Consider the following 16437-nt stretch of genomic DNA (forward strand, 5'->3'; position numbering starts at 1 on the left):
TTCTTCTCCTTTTTCTTCCACCCAATTTGGAAGAGTTTCACCGTCCTGCCAAAGGGCTCCAGCGTCCACAGTCACCCCCACGTTCTCAAATGAGCCCCTCTCCAATTTCATTGGTGACTCTGCTTTGCCTGGCGCCCTTTTTTCCTTTTTAACTGTGTCATAATCCTCAAGAAGAAAGCTCTCAGAGGCTGTGCCTCTGCCAGAGTCACTGGGGGAGTGTTTTCACTGGGTGCTGCTCCCGCCTCTGACGTCCGCCTGAGACAAGGGCATATCTCTTCTGAGGTTTTGCCAGAGATTGTTATAAATTATGCATGGCTCCAAGCAGACAATATCTCCAATCTAAAATAAGTTTACAAATAGCAGTAAGAAGACTATCAATGACTTATAGAAGATAACCTTTCCTTTAAACTGTTTCCAGGTCAGAAAAAAAAAATGGTCATTAAAGCCCAGGCTTTTCAATACCTGTAAAAAAGAAAAGAAAAAAAAAAAAGCATCATTTTTCCTGGCTTGAATATCTCCGCAGCATTATTGCAGAGAAGACCAAATGTTCTACCCAGACAAATCTTTCCATTTTCTGTTGTGGTGATGGTGTAGCACTTTTAAATTTTATTAAATAAAACTTCCTATATCCAAAAACCCTAAACTTCCAAAGTTGAATTTCTTAAAAATTTTTTGTAGTTGCAGATGGACAGAATGCCTTTATTTTATTTGTTTATATATATATGTGGTGCTGAGGATCAAACCCAGTGCCTCACATGTGCTAGGCAAATGCTCTGCCACTGAACTATAGCCCCAGCCCCAAAGTTAGATTTTCCTAATATTGATTCTTTATCTTTGGTGGTCAGAGGTATAAAGGTCTATGTTTGAGGTACAATCATGCATCACTTAATGATAGGATAAGTTAGGTGAAATGCATAATTAGCCAGTTTTGTTACTGTACAAACATCAGAGTTCACCTGCTGCATCACACACCTTAGATGGTCCAGCCTGTAGGCCACCTAGGCTACACAGAATATGTACATTGCTCCTAGGGCCACGATGAACAAAACAATGTGAGCTTAGATCAAGCACCAGGGAATATTATGCAACAAGAGATGCTGTAAGGGAGCTGGATGAGGTTGCCATGGTGTAACATGGCTCTCCCTTTCTTTCTTTCATTCATTCTTTTTTTCTCTCAGTACTAGGGATTGAACACACGGGTGCTCTACCACTGAGCTACATCCTCAGCCCTTTTGTTTTTTATTTTGAGGCAAGTTCTTACTAATTTTCCAAGGCTATCCTCAAACTTGCAATCATTCTGCCTCAGCCTCCAGGGTCACTGGGATTACAGGTGTGGGAATTGCATGCTGCAAGCACTATATACACACACACACACACACACACACACACACATACATACACACATGCATGTATATATCAAACCTCTAGAATAATGGTAAAAAAGCAAGTATAGTAAATGCATAGACCAGTAACAGGCATTAATTATCATTCGCAAGTATTATATACTGTACAGAATTGTATGTGCTATTTTGACATAATTGGCAGAGCAGTAGACGTGTTTACACCAGCACCACCACAAACACAAGAATAATACAAAAGAATTTTTCAACTCTCCATAATCCTATCAGACTCTTATGGTATACTATGACTGACTACATCATCTTAATTGAAAATAAATTAGAGAAATGATGTTCTTAGCTGTTAGCTATTATTTTTTTCAAACAATGTCAAAACTCAAAAAATATAATCAATTAGAGAAGCATGAAGTGGCAACACCACAGCCTCAATCTATCAATTATTTATGGTTTTTAATAGTTTTCATGAGGCTCCTTATCCTTATGCATCAGGCCTTTTTCTGTTTAGTGCAAGTTGAAAGGTTTGATAGATATCCCTCTATCAAGAAAACGTAGAAGATCAAGTCAATATGCTTTCTATGATACCATTTTTGTTATCACACTTACATGAATCCCTTATAATATGATGCCCTCCAGGAGGGCAGAAGTGACACTCCCCTTGTTGGACTTCAAGAGAAATCCATATTATATTAATTTATGATCCTTAGCAGATTTGTGAATGAGGCTAACAGAGCCCTAAGCCATCATTCTCTTTAAGCAAAGATTCTTAAACTTTTCCCTTAATTTCGGTAGTCCAGTGAGGCCTATTATTTAAATGTATAAAATAAAATACATTGGGTTACGAAGGAAATTGATTATACTGAAATCATTTTTAAATTGTGACATTAATCTGTGTGTTTGTTGATTCATGAAATAATAGATCTAGCAGTGACCTAATGACAACCTTAATTTCAAAGAGGAGGTGGTATAAACAATATTTTGAGATACTTACAACATATAATGTGGTATGAAACTCTTTAATTTATAGTCTTTCATCTCGTTTTACACATTTCAAAAATACAGGATCCAATTATCATTAAAAACACTACCAACCCACACCTAGGTCCCTCAGTACAGGCGAGGGAAGTTCCTTTCCATGGAGAAGCGAGAGCTGGGGCTCCCCCTTGCGGCCTCTCACTCCTAGCTACAGAAAAATGAACCCTTGGTTTCCCATAGCCATCCATGCAATCACTCAGTAAATGTTTCTTGAGCACCTTGTAAGTGCTAGGTACCGTTCTGGATGCCTGGGATATATGACTTGACTTGTAACAAAGCTATGATGAGTGATGTGGCTTACAATAAGAGTACATGGAGGGCCACCAAAATAAAGTCAGAGAGACATCAGCAATGAGAAAGAAAAGGAACACATGGCTCCAACGGAAAACTTTGTTGTTGTTGTTACCAGCGGCCTCCTGGTGCCCCTCCAGCTCATGGCTTTGAACATTCCATTTGACAAGTTTGAGCCACAGTTGCTTCATTTGGGACTTGTTCAGGACTTATCATGGGGACAGTACCACACTCCCATATTTAGAAATATGTGGGTATTTTTTTTTTAAGAGAGAGAGAAAGGAGAGAGGGAGGGAGAGAGAGAGAGAGAGAGAGAGAGAGAGAGAGAGAGAGAGAGAGAGAGAATTTTGATATTTATTTTTTAGTTTTTGGCAGACACAACATCTTTGTTGGTATGTGGTGCTGAGGATCAAACCCGGGCCGCACGCATGCCAGAAGAGCACGCTACTGCTTGAGCCACATCCCCAGCCCCTATGTGGGTATTTTTGTTGTCACAGTGACAAAGAATTTTCTTTAATTCCAATACAAATGTTGATTCTCTTAGCAGAAATTAATTTAGGAAAAAAAGTATAATTATCTGATGAAAGAATCTTAACCCCTGGAACTGGGGTTGTGGCTCAGAGGTAGAGCACTCACCTAGGACACGCAAGGCGCTGGGTTTGATCCTCAATACCACATAAAAATAAATAAATGAAATAAAGGTATTGTGTACAAATACAACTAAAAAATTTTTTAAAAAAGATTTTAACCCCTATATAAACACCAAGTATATTTTGCAAGTTTTTAAGATGCTGAATTTTTTTTTTTTTTAGGAATGCAACTATTATATAAATTGAAGAAAAACTACTTGGTTTCACTCAGAACTTTAACAAGAATCATTGCCATTGCAGAAGGACGTCACTGAAGAAAATACTGCTTGGAGTGTTTGAATCCCTAACACCACACTTTAGCAAGAGTCTGGGTGTGCTGGCCCATTCAATAGGACTCTGTGTGTGGACATCTGGTTACTTCCTGTTTTCCCATGAACTTTTCATACCAATGTACAACTTGTATCATTATTACTTACTGCCCCTTTACTTCTCCTTTCATCACAATGACATTGCATTAGTACAAATATCATGTACGTGGGTCATACTGTACATAAATTTAATTTCAGGAGAGTAACAGGTGAACTACAAAGCATTTCCTGTAATGAGTGAGCATAAGTCTTGCAAGTTGAAGAACTATCGAATTAGAGGATCCATTATTCCTCAGGTCACTTTCAAGTTAATTATATAATTGTCTTGTTCATTTCTCAACACATTATTGAGTTTGCAGGAGAATGGAACACAGGGAAATAGAGGACGGGTTGGTTGTTGTTTGGTATTGTTCGGAGTTCAGAGACTTTGATTGTGAGTTTTCTTGTTTATGCAATAGATTCCAGGTCTGATCTCCAGTTACAATTGTGAGTTCAGAATTCCTCTTTCCATACAAATTGTTTTAATTATTTCAACTTTTCCATCCTCTTGTGCAAGTGTTGGTTCTTGTCTGCGCTTTGTCTCAGGCTAGCACTAGAGTCTTAGAAGTTTTGGGTTAACTGTCAACATGGAGATTCTGCTCTGTAATATTTCTTCTAAATCACTCAAAAACAATTCACTAAAACTATTCTTTTTTCGTTTTTAGTTGTTTATGGACTACTTATTTATTATTTATTTATTGTTATGTGGTGCTGAAAATTGAACCCAGTGCCTTATGTATACTAAGCAAGTGCTCTATCACTGAGCCACAACCCCAGCCCATCACCGAAACTATTCTTGGCTCATAGTCTACTTACCCAAGACAAGGTGCCCGTAAGAGACAATTTACTTATGTTCTAAAATTATTTAAAAGACTTTTGTTGAATAAACCTTTCCTAGTCAGTAGAGGGTTCTAGGGTGGCAGATGGAGTTAATTATCGAGGTGAGTGGCCCCCTTGGGAAATACCAAGAGAGTCAGAGACAACTCCATCATCCCCACAGGGCTACCAGAGTAAAGCACAGGTTGACTTCTGGTTCCTTACACGAGCAGGAAAGTAAAAACCACATTGGTTTACTTTACACATTCTTGAAAACCTGGGTAAACGAATACACCTGTCTCCGGTGACTTAAACTTTTGCAGTGTTGGGAGCAGAACTCAGAGGAGGAACACAATTCTACAAAAAATAGGAGGCCCGGTCTTTGCACTGTTTTCAGGTCTCGCCACACAGCTGAGGGTTTGTGCTTCATGCCCTTCATGGGCAAAGACCACGGTGTGAGGATGGCACTCCTAACACAAATGGGCAAGGGGAACACTGGCAGGTCCAGAACGGGCTGTGCCCATTCGCTCCCACAGTCAGCCGGACGCAGCGAGTGGGAGCAGCAAGGCCCAGGGTGGCTAGGAAGAGGAAGAGGACCCCCGACCCCCAACGACAGGACAGAAGTCTCCCTGGCAAAGGTGACTCCAGCTGAGCCTGGGAGAAGAAGGACAGGCGAGGAAGGGGTTGGGGACAGCCCTCAGCTCTCAGCGTGAACCTGGCATCCCCCACCATCCCCAACCTGGCCTCTCTCTACCTCTCCATCCACAAAATCTCCAGTTCCCACTACATGCTCCACCCTCCCAAACGGAACTCATGGTGCTGTCCTCTGGGTCCAGGCCTGCACTCCACCTGTCCCTCGGCCCACCTGAATCTCATTTACTCTGAGCAAAAGAGGGTTCAGGAGACCAGGGCTTGGGCCTGGCCATCCCGTGAATGGCTCTGCTCAGCTGCTGACTGGCTGTTGAGATGTTGGGCAAGTTCCATGAGCCCCCTGGACTTGGTTTCCTTATCCCCAAAGCAGAGTGAAGTGCAGCACCCACTTCATGGAGCTGTGATGAGGAAATGTGCTGATTCAGCCGCATCTAGAGCACAGTGCCTGCCGAGCACCTGGAGCCGGGTGCAGGCATTGGCTGGGGTCAGTCAGGGCTAGTAAGAGCATCATCATTATTGCTGTCCGTGCTTAAAGGGCCGGATCTCCCACTCCCTAATTCAGAAATTATTACCTAATATTACCTAATTCAGGTCATCACTTTCTACAACTTTCGCCCCTTTCTACTTTGACTATTTCTCTATGGAGACTCCGGTTTCATTTCATCTTGTACTGGAGTATTTCCATGTACTGAGGTCTTCAGGGTTCTGTAATTCCCCCATCACCCGGCAAGGAGGTGCCCAATGTTCAACTTGAACTGAGAAAGCTGGTGAATATTGTGACATGTAGGTTTACTAAAGCAGGAAGTCAAGCAGAGCAGGAAGTAAGGACAGTCAGGGAGAAAGCAAATGCTCATTTCAGAGAGCCCTGCCTTCAGAAATCTGAAAAGGGTAGGAAACCCTGAGTCATTTCCCAGTTGGAAAGGAAGAGTAGAAATCATTGTATTTTAATGCTCTCAGGCAGCAATTCACAATGCCATACACAGCCTGAATAATGAAATCTTGCAGGTCCATTTTTCTGGGATAATATTCATAATCTCATTCAACAAATTGTTCAGGTCCCACCCAGAGGCCGTCTCCTAACGCCTTTGTCCCTTACACCTCTGCACTGGTGGCTGCACTCCACTATCACATTCAACAAATAGAAATAAATAAAACCTACAGCACAGCACCAGTGTGAATGAGTTTCCCTAAGCCCCTTAGAGAAGCACACCAGCCCGGCCCAGCGTTGTTTGGGGTCAGCTAGTTCCGAGGCCAGAACTCCCACATGCGCTCAGGCCAGTTGCTTCAGTCTGTGAGACCTACCTTCCTCCTCTAGCAAGGGGAGCAGACAGGCCCTGCTTCACAGGGCTGTGTTGGGAACTAAGCAAGTCACTCAAGGAGCTCCCAGCAACAGCTGGGACACAGCAGGCACGACTCAAGTGCTTCTCCATGGCTTCCTCTGCCCTTCAGGAAGGCCCATGAGAAACCAGGCCATTTCTCCAGGATTAGTGGAAATACAGACAGCAGTGGTGGGATATTGCATCCTAGGCACGCTGTCCTCAGGGTACCTTCCAGAACCCCCAGGGGATGCCTGGAACCAAAAACAGTACCCAACACAATATATGCTATTTTTTCCCTGCATACCTATGAAAAAGTTTAACGTATAATTTAGGCAAACTGATATAAAATGGAACAGTTGTAATACTATAGTAAAAGTTATTTTAAACTAATGAATTGTATATTTCTATAATTTTTTTTGAGACTGGGTCTTGCTAAGTTGCTAAGGCTGGCCTCAAACTTGTGATCCTCCTGCTTCAGCCTTCAGAAGGTTTTATATTCAGAAGGGATTATAGGTATGTGCCACTGTGTCTGGCTCTATTTCTGGAATTTTGCATTTCATATTTTTGGACCAATGTTGTCCATAGGTAACTGAAATCATGGAAAGTGAAACTGCGGATGAGGGGACTACCCTGTTTCTATTTGTCTTTAACCCCTCTTGCTGTTTTTATGTGTCTGGCACCCAGACAGTGTGGTCATGGGATTTAGTGCATCTGTTTGACAACACAGGTTTTCTTGGTCTTCTGTGGACCAAGCACATTCCAGGTAGCAAGGACATGAAAACAACTGAGACACGGTGAGTTTTGAATTCAAGAAATGCACACTCTAGCCAGAAAAATGGACATGAAAACAAATAAATTATAATGTGGAGGATGCATATAAACAATCAAGGATATACAGGGAGGGAGAGGCTTGGTATGTGGGAAGACAGAGAGGGCTGGTGGGATCAGAGAGGGTTCCCAGGGGATGGAAATAGTCTGCCAACAGCTGATCACACTACAACTGTGTCTCACCTGGTGACAACCACAGCCATCTTAGCTTGTTTAAGAACGTGCAATGATTTCACACAGCACACAGTGTTTTCCAGAAAGTGCCTTGTCTTTATCTGACATGGGATTTCATGCTCTAGAAGCTACAAACAATGCTGGCTTCCTTTACTCAGCCTGACAACAAAGCTTAACTTCAGCTTTCCCATCTGGCAAGGGGATCAAGTGCAAGCAATGTAAAATTGAAGGAGAGAAAAACAAAGGAGAATGGGAAAGGGAGATAGATATTCCTTATCTGCAGGCAGGTCCTTGTTTCTCTTATCCAGTTATGTCTTATCTCTGAGCAGACAGACATCAGATCAAAGGAAATAAGTTCTCACCACCTCATTCCGATGGAGGGAAAAATGACACTTGAGTGGAAATGCAAATAGTGGCAGATCACTATGGGTCTTTCAAGAGAAACTATAGGCATTTTCACAGCCTCAAAACCACAGTCTCCGTCACTGATACAGAAGGCACATAGCAAGGTCTTTCCAGGGGCTGCACCTCCGCCCCGCCAGCTTCACCACAGCCACTTCCTTGAGCAGCTTCGCAGGTTGTGTGCAGCCACAGTGCAAATACCTCATATGCAAGGGAAAAGCTGAGCGACTAAACTGACCTTGACGTTTTGCCAGGACAGCAAAAGAATACAAGCTACCGAGGCAGGTGATAAAGGAAGAGCTCCTCTAGTCTCTAGTTCCAGCCCAAACTGGGCTCCCAGCCATAGCCTACAAAGACAGTCTGCAAAAGCTGAGACGACATGCACATGGGTTCCTTCAAAAGCCTGACACGGGAAGAGAGATGGGTGCTTATAAAATCCTGTCTGTCTTGTGACTTAGAGGTGGATTTTCATTAGTGAGCCTGAGCTTTAGGACCCTTCACTTGGGCGGCCCCACCCAACACCCCACCCAATTCATACTTGTTTTCTTAGTCTCCACCTGTTGTATGAGCTTTAGGTCCCTGAAAGCTGTGCATGTCATGTAGGAAGAATCGTGTGTGTACACTTAACCCAATACAGCCTGAAGCCCTCCTGGGGGGTGCAACTCATTGTTGATTCTATGTAATCTTCCCATCCAGGTGGATTTCTTGCCATCCCACCCCACCCCCATCCAAAAGCTATTTTAGAATCAGTAAAAACTAAAATAGATATCCATGATTTTCATGGCTTAAATGTGACCTCCTTTTATAGATGGACAAAAAGCACACACCTATAATCCCAGTGGCTAGGGAGGCTGAGGCAGGAGGATCATGAGTTCAAAGTCAGCCTCAGCAACTTAGCAAGGCCCTAAGAAACTTAGCAAGACCCCCCTGTCTCAAAATAAAAAATTAAAAATGTTTAGGGATGTAACTCAATGGTTAAGCACCCCTGAGTTCAATCCCCAGTACCAAAAGAAAAAAAAAGAAATGAGAATTAATGTTATTGTATTGATATAGGTATTACTAATAACCACTGTTATACATTTTGTTGTGCCAACAGCCATTTATATAGTACTTACTCTGGGCCAGTTTAAGCACTTCACATACCTTGTTTTAACTAATCCTCATTGCAAAATTATGAAGTAAGTGTGCTCACTGTACAAAGGGGGAGGGAGAAAAGGAGAGGGAAAGAGAAGGAAAGCTGTGGGGTTGGGAGAAGAAGTGCAAAGTGGGGACAGAAGAGGTGCAAAGCCTGGAGCAATTTACAAGACATTTACCTAAATTCACCTGGGTCTGTGTAACTCCTAAATGTGATGCTTCCTTTAGGCAGGAAAGAAGTAACAATCTCCCACTATCTTGGCTCAGTAATTTTTTTCTAAAACAATTTTAGTTACTTAATAAATTTTTAATATCAAATGTGTATTTCCTTCTGACAAGATATTTGGGAGTCAAGGAAGTTTGATTAAAAGAAATTTAAATTAGACCCTATCTAACAATTTCTTTATTCTTAAATCATACTTATGTTCCACCTTCAAACTAGAGATTATGGATGATAAAAACAATGTGAATAAATAAGCTGATCTGGAGCAAGTGAGCAGTTTACTGTATGCATAAGAATTTACAAACCAAAGGAGAAATCCAAAGACACAATCACCTTACAAAACCCACACCATCTAGCTTTGGGATAGTGTCTTCTGTTTGTTTTCTTAACTAACTGAAATTACTTCCTCCATATCACTTAGATCATGACCACATTTTAAATGTATGTTATTCAAAATAAGTTCAAGTCATTTTTCATCTAATTTATTATTTATTAGCTTTGTTTCCCAGCTCTACCATGCCATTGGCTTAAGGCAAGTTAAGTAACTGTACAGTAACTTCAGTCTCAACCCACCCTACTCACAATGACCTTCTCCCACATAGACATGGATACTCATCCTACCTTATCTGCTTTACTCAGAGCCAGGAGTCTGCTCTGGCTGGGCAGGAGGAAGACAGTTCTTCAAATAACTGACCTGGTTCTCGCTCCTTCCTGTCGGGCAGAGGCTGAAATAGCACATCCACGCAGCCACCCTGAGTGCTTCTGCAGCTACTCCCCACGTCATCAGAGACCCAGGCAGCAAAGCTACCCCAAAGCCACACCCAGGAGCCCTTGTGGGTCATCATTTCACACTGTTAACTATAGGAAAGGCCAAGTTGATTGATCTGATGAAATCTATCATCCTTTCCAAGAAACCCTCCAGAGATCGGTGTTCCCCATTTGCGAGTTTGACTACATCTCGAAGGATAGCTGTTAATTCAAGACTAAATTTATAATGAGACTGGCATAGGTTTTGGTGGGAGGGAGGATAAAAATTTTTGCAGTATATCATGCATACAGAATATTACAAAAATCATAAAGAGAGCTGTGGTCTGAACATCCCCTCCCACACACGTGACATTTAACTGCCGTTGTGTTAACAGAGTTAAGATGTGGGACCACAGGGAGGCGATCAGGCCTTGGGCACTGCCCTTGATAGGGGGTTGATGCTGTTATCATGGGAGTGATTGTTATCTTGGGAGTACCTGTAAAAAGAGTTTGGCCTCTCCCCTTCTGCATGTGCTGCCTTCCATGACCCAGCAGGAAGGCCCTTGCCAGATGCCAGCACCTTCACCTTGTACTTCCCAGCCTCTAGAACTCTGAGAATTAAATTCCTCCCCTTTATAAGTCACCCAGGTTTTGTTTTCCTGTTAGAGAAGCACAAAATGGACTGAGACACCCAGCCTGACAAATGTTCCCAAGGTGAGCTCACCCTATCAAGAAACAATATGAACAGCCCCTAGAGCCTTCTCCTGTTTCCTGTTACTATCTTCCTCCCTGGGTCACTACTCCCATGATCTAACACCATTGATGAGCTGTTCTGTTTTTTGGTTTTTTTTTTTTTTTTTGCATTCATATAAATAGAATCATAGGCCATTACCTCCTCTGGATCTGGCTTCTCTCTCCCAGCATTGTTTGTGAGAGTCATACACACTGTTGCATGTAGTCATCTTTTATTCATTGTTGTATTGAATCTCATTGTACTAACTTCTATATAAATTGTCATATTGTTAACAGATATTTGTGTGACAAAATTTTGGTTGCTATGAATAGTGTTGCTACAGACTTATTTTTTGGGTGGGGGAGGAGTACCAGGGATTGAACTCAGGGGGCACTCAACCACTGAGCCACAACCCCAACCTTATTTTGTATTTTATTTGGAGTCAGGGTCTCACTGAGTTGCTCAGAGGCTGGCTTTGAACTTGCGATTCTCCAGTCTCAGTCTCCTGAGCCACTGGGATTACAGATGTGTGCCACCATGCATTAAAACATTATTGTATAGTCTTTTGGATGAGTATTTGTTTGTTGCTATTGGTTACGTGGCTGGAAACAGTTCGCTGGGTCATAGGTTAGGGATGTGTTCCACTTTTGTAGATGCTGTTTAGAAGTTTTGTGGAGGGGGTTGTATGAACTCACAATCTTACTGGCAGCATGTTCCAGGTGCTCTACGTCCTCACCAACACTTGGTATTATCTGCCTTTCTTATTTTATCTGTTCAGGAGGATGTATAGTGGTCTCAAATTTTGGTTTTAATGTGCATTTCCCTAATATTTAATATAGCTGAACAATTTGAACATCATTTTATATGTTAATTGGTTATTTGGATACTGTTTTAGTCAGCTTTTTCATTGCTGTGACCAAAAGATAATAACAGAGAGGAGGAAGTTTATTTAGGGCTCATAGTTTCAGAGGTCTCAGTCCCTAGATGGCTAACTCTATAGTTTGGAGCCCTAGGTAAAGCAGAACATCGTGGTGAAAAAGTATGGAGGAGAAAAGCAACTCAGGACATGGCAGTCAGGAAGCAGAGAGAGAGTGCTCCATCCAGGGACAAAATATAAACCCTATGGGCTGGGGTTGTGGCTCAGCGGTGGAGCACTCGCCTGGCACATGCGGGCCCCTGAGTTCAATCCTTAGCACCATGTAAAAATAAATAAAGTAGGGCTGGGGTTGTGACTCAGTGGTAGAGTGCTTGCCTAACATGAATGAGGCACTGAGTTTGATCCCAGCACCACATAAATGTAAAATAAAAATATTGTGCCACTTAAAACTAAAAAATAAATATTTAAAAATAAATAAATAAAATAAAGGTATTGTGTTCAACTACAATAAATAAATAAATAAATAAAATATATCTCCTTAAAGGCTACTCCCAGTGACCTAACTCCTCTAGTCACATCCTGCCTGCCTTCAGTTACCACCCAGTTAATCCCTACCAGAGGATTAATCCACTAATTGGGTTACAACTCTCATCGTCTATTCATTTCACCTCTGAACTTTCTTTCATTATCTCACACATGAGCTTTTGGAGGACACCCCATATCTAAACCTTAACAGATATCTACTCTTACGTAGAGCTATGGAAGTCTTTCACCTATACTTCAATTGGATCATCTGCCTTTCTCTCTTTGCTTTGCTTTGTTCTTTATATATTCAGGACATGAATCCTTGGCTAGAAATGAATAAAGTGTGTGTATATTTTCTCCCATTCTATGGGCTTGTTTTTTTCTCATTCTCCCAGTGAGCTCTTTTGGAGGTCTCAGACTCACTCATGAGGTGAAGTCTAATTGAAATGTGTGACTTTTGCCCAGTGAGCTGACAGCTAAGCTTAAATTGCTCTGCTTGGTTTCCTCATGAGCACATGAAGTTCACGTTGGCCATTCTTCAGTTCTTTAGTTCTCAAATCTCATTCTTCTGAAGCCTAAGGATGATGACAACTTAAGATAGTGAATCCCACCAATCATGGGTGGAGGGTGCGGTGGCTGCTGAGGGCCAGAATAAATAGGGAAGACTAAATTAATAGGGCAAGCTTTGGAGTAAGATGGATCTGAGAGAACTTTGGCAAATCACTCAACATCTCTGAACCCATTCTTTTAGTTTTACGGTTTGTTTAATTCATTCACAAAATTTACTGTGTAAATATTAAGTTTCGGGCACAGTGATAGTGATTGTGGTTGAGGACCTCTAGATTAAATAAGTCTTCAATAATTAGTAACTACCATTTATTTTCTAGAATTTCTGGTTTGTATCCTGAGATGCTTAGTCAATCTATTTAAGAATATTTGGAAGAAAATGCTTTTGAAATGAGAATCATTAGTTCCAAATCAGCATCAGTTTGCTCAGACCGCTGTAACGAAGACCCCAGAATGGTGTCTTAAACAGAAATATATTTTCTTATAATTCTGGAGGCTGAAAATCCAAGGTCAAGATGTGGGTAGGTTGGAAATGCCTTTCTTCTGGATGCCCCTCTCCATGACTTGCACATGGCCATCTTCCACCAGTGTCTTCACATGGTGACATCCCGGTGCACATTGTGACCTGAACTTTTCTTTTTATAAAGATGTAAATCACTTTGGTTAAGGTCACAGACATGACTTAGTTTTATCTTCTTACCTTTTTAACAGTTCTATATCCAAATAAAGTCATATTGAGGTATGAACATATGAATTTGTGAGAGTGACATAATTCAGACAATAACAGCAGAATATACTAAGAAAATATTAAACTTCTATTTATTTTTAAAAGCTAAAATTTAAACTTTATTAGTGTTCAATAAATAAATTTATAGTTGACTATATCATTTTAAAATAAACATATCTGTAGCATACATGTTCAAAAATTACTCCTGCTAGAGAGACATAGTTAAAGAAGTTTAGAGACACTAATCTAATGTGTCAGGCTACAAGAGACAGCAGATAGAGGAGTTGGCAGAGGAAGAATGTAACTTCGTGTTGAAATTGAGCAGGTATAACTTAGACCAAATCCAAAAGTACAGTGAGGTGACACAGGGCTGGGGAGGAAATGAAGCTGATTAGCAGTAAAGGGCAGAATAGCTGGGTCGGTGACTGGGACAGGAACATGAGGATGGACAGCATGATGAAATTATAAGGGAGACCTTCAATATGCTATGTGTGTGGCAGATGGCAGCATCACAGCTGTGCAACCTCTGGGGTGGCCAAGGACTGGCAGTGGGTGGTGAAATGTGTGGAGAAGTGGGTGTGGCACTCAGGAGCAGCACCTTCTTAGCCAGCACTCAAGCCGCCTCTTCCCTACCTTCTCTGGGATGGGGTCCCAGGGAAGTGGCCACAGCAGCCAGAGCAGCAGCTATTTCCAGTTGGCATAGCGGTGTTTCAGTACGACGGCACCCGGGCTTATCAGTCAACAGCAGACCCAAATATAAGCATTTCTTAGATAACCTCCTTAACATGTAGTTTCTCAGCACAGGTCTCTCCCTCTACTTGTGTCAATCAGAACTTCATTTTCTTTCCCATTATATTAAACTCCTCAGGCTTGAGTAAACCTTAACATTATTCTTTTCTTCCTCATTCCCATTCTTGACTTAGCATAATTCCACAGTGCATCTTTATAACACACTTCTAGGCACAGGGGAAGAAAGGAAAAGGTCAGATATCCACAGGTTTGAATTTGGATTGTGAAGGGCTGCAGATCTTAAACAGGAGAGAAGCACAGCAAAATATTATTGATATTATTTGTTGATGTGACAACCTGTTGATTGCTATGATTGTTTGGCCCATGCTTACTAAATCAAGGTGTCAGCAACTCCAGTCTATTTCTACAGTTCATAAGAGACTTAACTGGAAGGAAGAAGGGTGATTGCCAGTCTATGACTAGCCCCCAAATTGGAAAACAAACCCAAGATTCTCTTCACTGACTCACTGCACATGAGCTAAACATTATCTAAAATATAGCTGAATGCTAGAGATTTACGAGCAGTTATGAGTCAATGTGTTTACGCTCTCGTGCTTCTGATGGACATCCATTCTTGGAATATGGGAAGATGGAAGTTAGTGAACTGCCAATTGTCACATCAATTTTAAATTTCTTACTCCTACACACTATAATCAATTGGACAAAATATGATACCATATCCTGGCATTTCCCTCAAGCACTACAACATTACATAAGACTAAACAATTCAAACCTTCCTATTAACAGAAATCAGCTTTTAAAAAATATTCCATAAAGCCCATGTCTTGGTCAACTTTGTAGCACTAATGAATGTTCTTTCATAGTTAAAAATTAGAGAGTGGTACCCAGAGTATGTAAGTTGAAGTCAGGGAAAATATTTTACAATGCACACGTACATGCTTTCTGTTGATGTATGTGCATGCTGGTGAGCTTCCGTTACAACAATGCTGAAGCTATATACATTAACAATGCCCTATTACAGCAGCTGTTTAGGAACTTCATTTGAATGTGTAAGTTTCAAGAGTCAGGTGTGAGTGGCACCTGTAAAGCTAGCTACTCAAGAGGCTGAGGAAGGTGACTGCGTTTGAGGCCAGCCTAGGGAACTTAGCAAGACCCTGTCTCAGTGCAGCGGGGTTGGGGGAGGGGTGTTCTACAAGGCTGAGACGAAAATGAAAAGGGCCTCCAACTCCACCAACTCCACACTCTTTATTGAGGATGTTTGCTCAGAATCTCTTTACTCTTGCTTTGCACATAATTCTAAGGTACTTGGCTAGTAGAACTCAAGGCTCACAACAAAGTAGCAGAAGAAAATAAGGGGAGAGTTCAAAGTCCCTTGTTTGCATCAGAACCATAGTGGGGAGGAGACCTGGAACCAGGTGCACAGAAATGGACACTGAAAAGGGGATCTCAGGTGACTCTGGGAATGGCAGGAAGACAAAGGAATGTCAGAATAAAAATCGCATGTAGACCGAGGTACAAGACTGAAACACTGAATCAGGTGAGTTGAAGCCAGGTAAAAGAAGAGTACTTACAAGGTAAAATAAAGTTCAGAATCGACCTGTCCAGCAGGTCTCCTTGCTCAGACCACTTGCCCAGGGCAGAACAGCCTTGGGTCTGTCTCAGTTCTGCCCTCCTCTTGAAGTTCTCTGAGTCCAACAAGAAGGCACTGCATTCCCCAGTTCTCTTCATTTGGGTCTGAGGCAAAGCAAATATCTCTGGGTAATTCATTTATTCGTTATTTATTCATTTAATTTTAATTGTGCACCTACTATGGACCAGGCACAATGTCAGGGGAAGGAGATACATTAGTGGATAAAATGAATTTTGCTCCATGGAAGTTAGAGTCTACATGGAGAGAAAACAAAAGTGAGAGGCGTTCTAAGAAGGAAAGACGAAGGACACAGAGGTAGACACAATTTGTTTCCTTAAATGGAGTGGTCAGAAAGGCCTGTTGAGGTAATTATGAGCTAAGACCCGATAAGACTTAATCACGTGGAGACCACCATGAGTAAGTCTGTGGATTATCAACATTCTTGAAATCATTGACTCATGGCAAGGCAAAGTGGAAGAGAGGATGGAAGTTTCTTTGGAAAGGTTAGGTTCCCTCTGAAGGGCTCTACTAAGATCCTGATAGACCACTCAGGTTGCAGTCAGTCAGTCAGTCCACACATACTCTAAGTGAGAGATGCCAACCTTGAGCAATAGTCAGGAGTATACAGTGTAGAAACAGGGCTGCTGGAGGACAGC

Source organism: Urocitellus parryii, chromosome 8 (assembly GCF_045843805.1).
Source record: "Urocitellus parryii isolate mUroPar1 chromosome 8, mUroPar1.hap1, whole genome shotgun sequence".
Classification (NCBI taxonomy): Eukaryota; Metazoa; Chordata; class Mammalia; order Rodentia; family Sciuridae; genus Urocitellus; species Urocitellus parryii.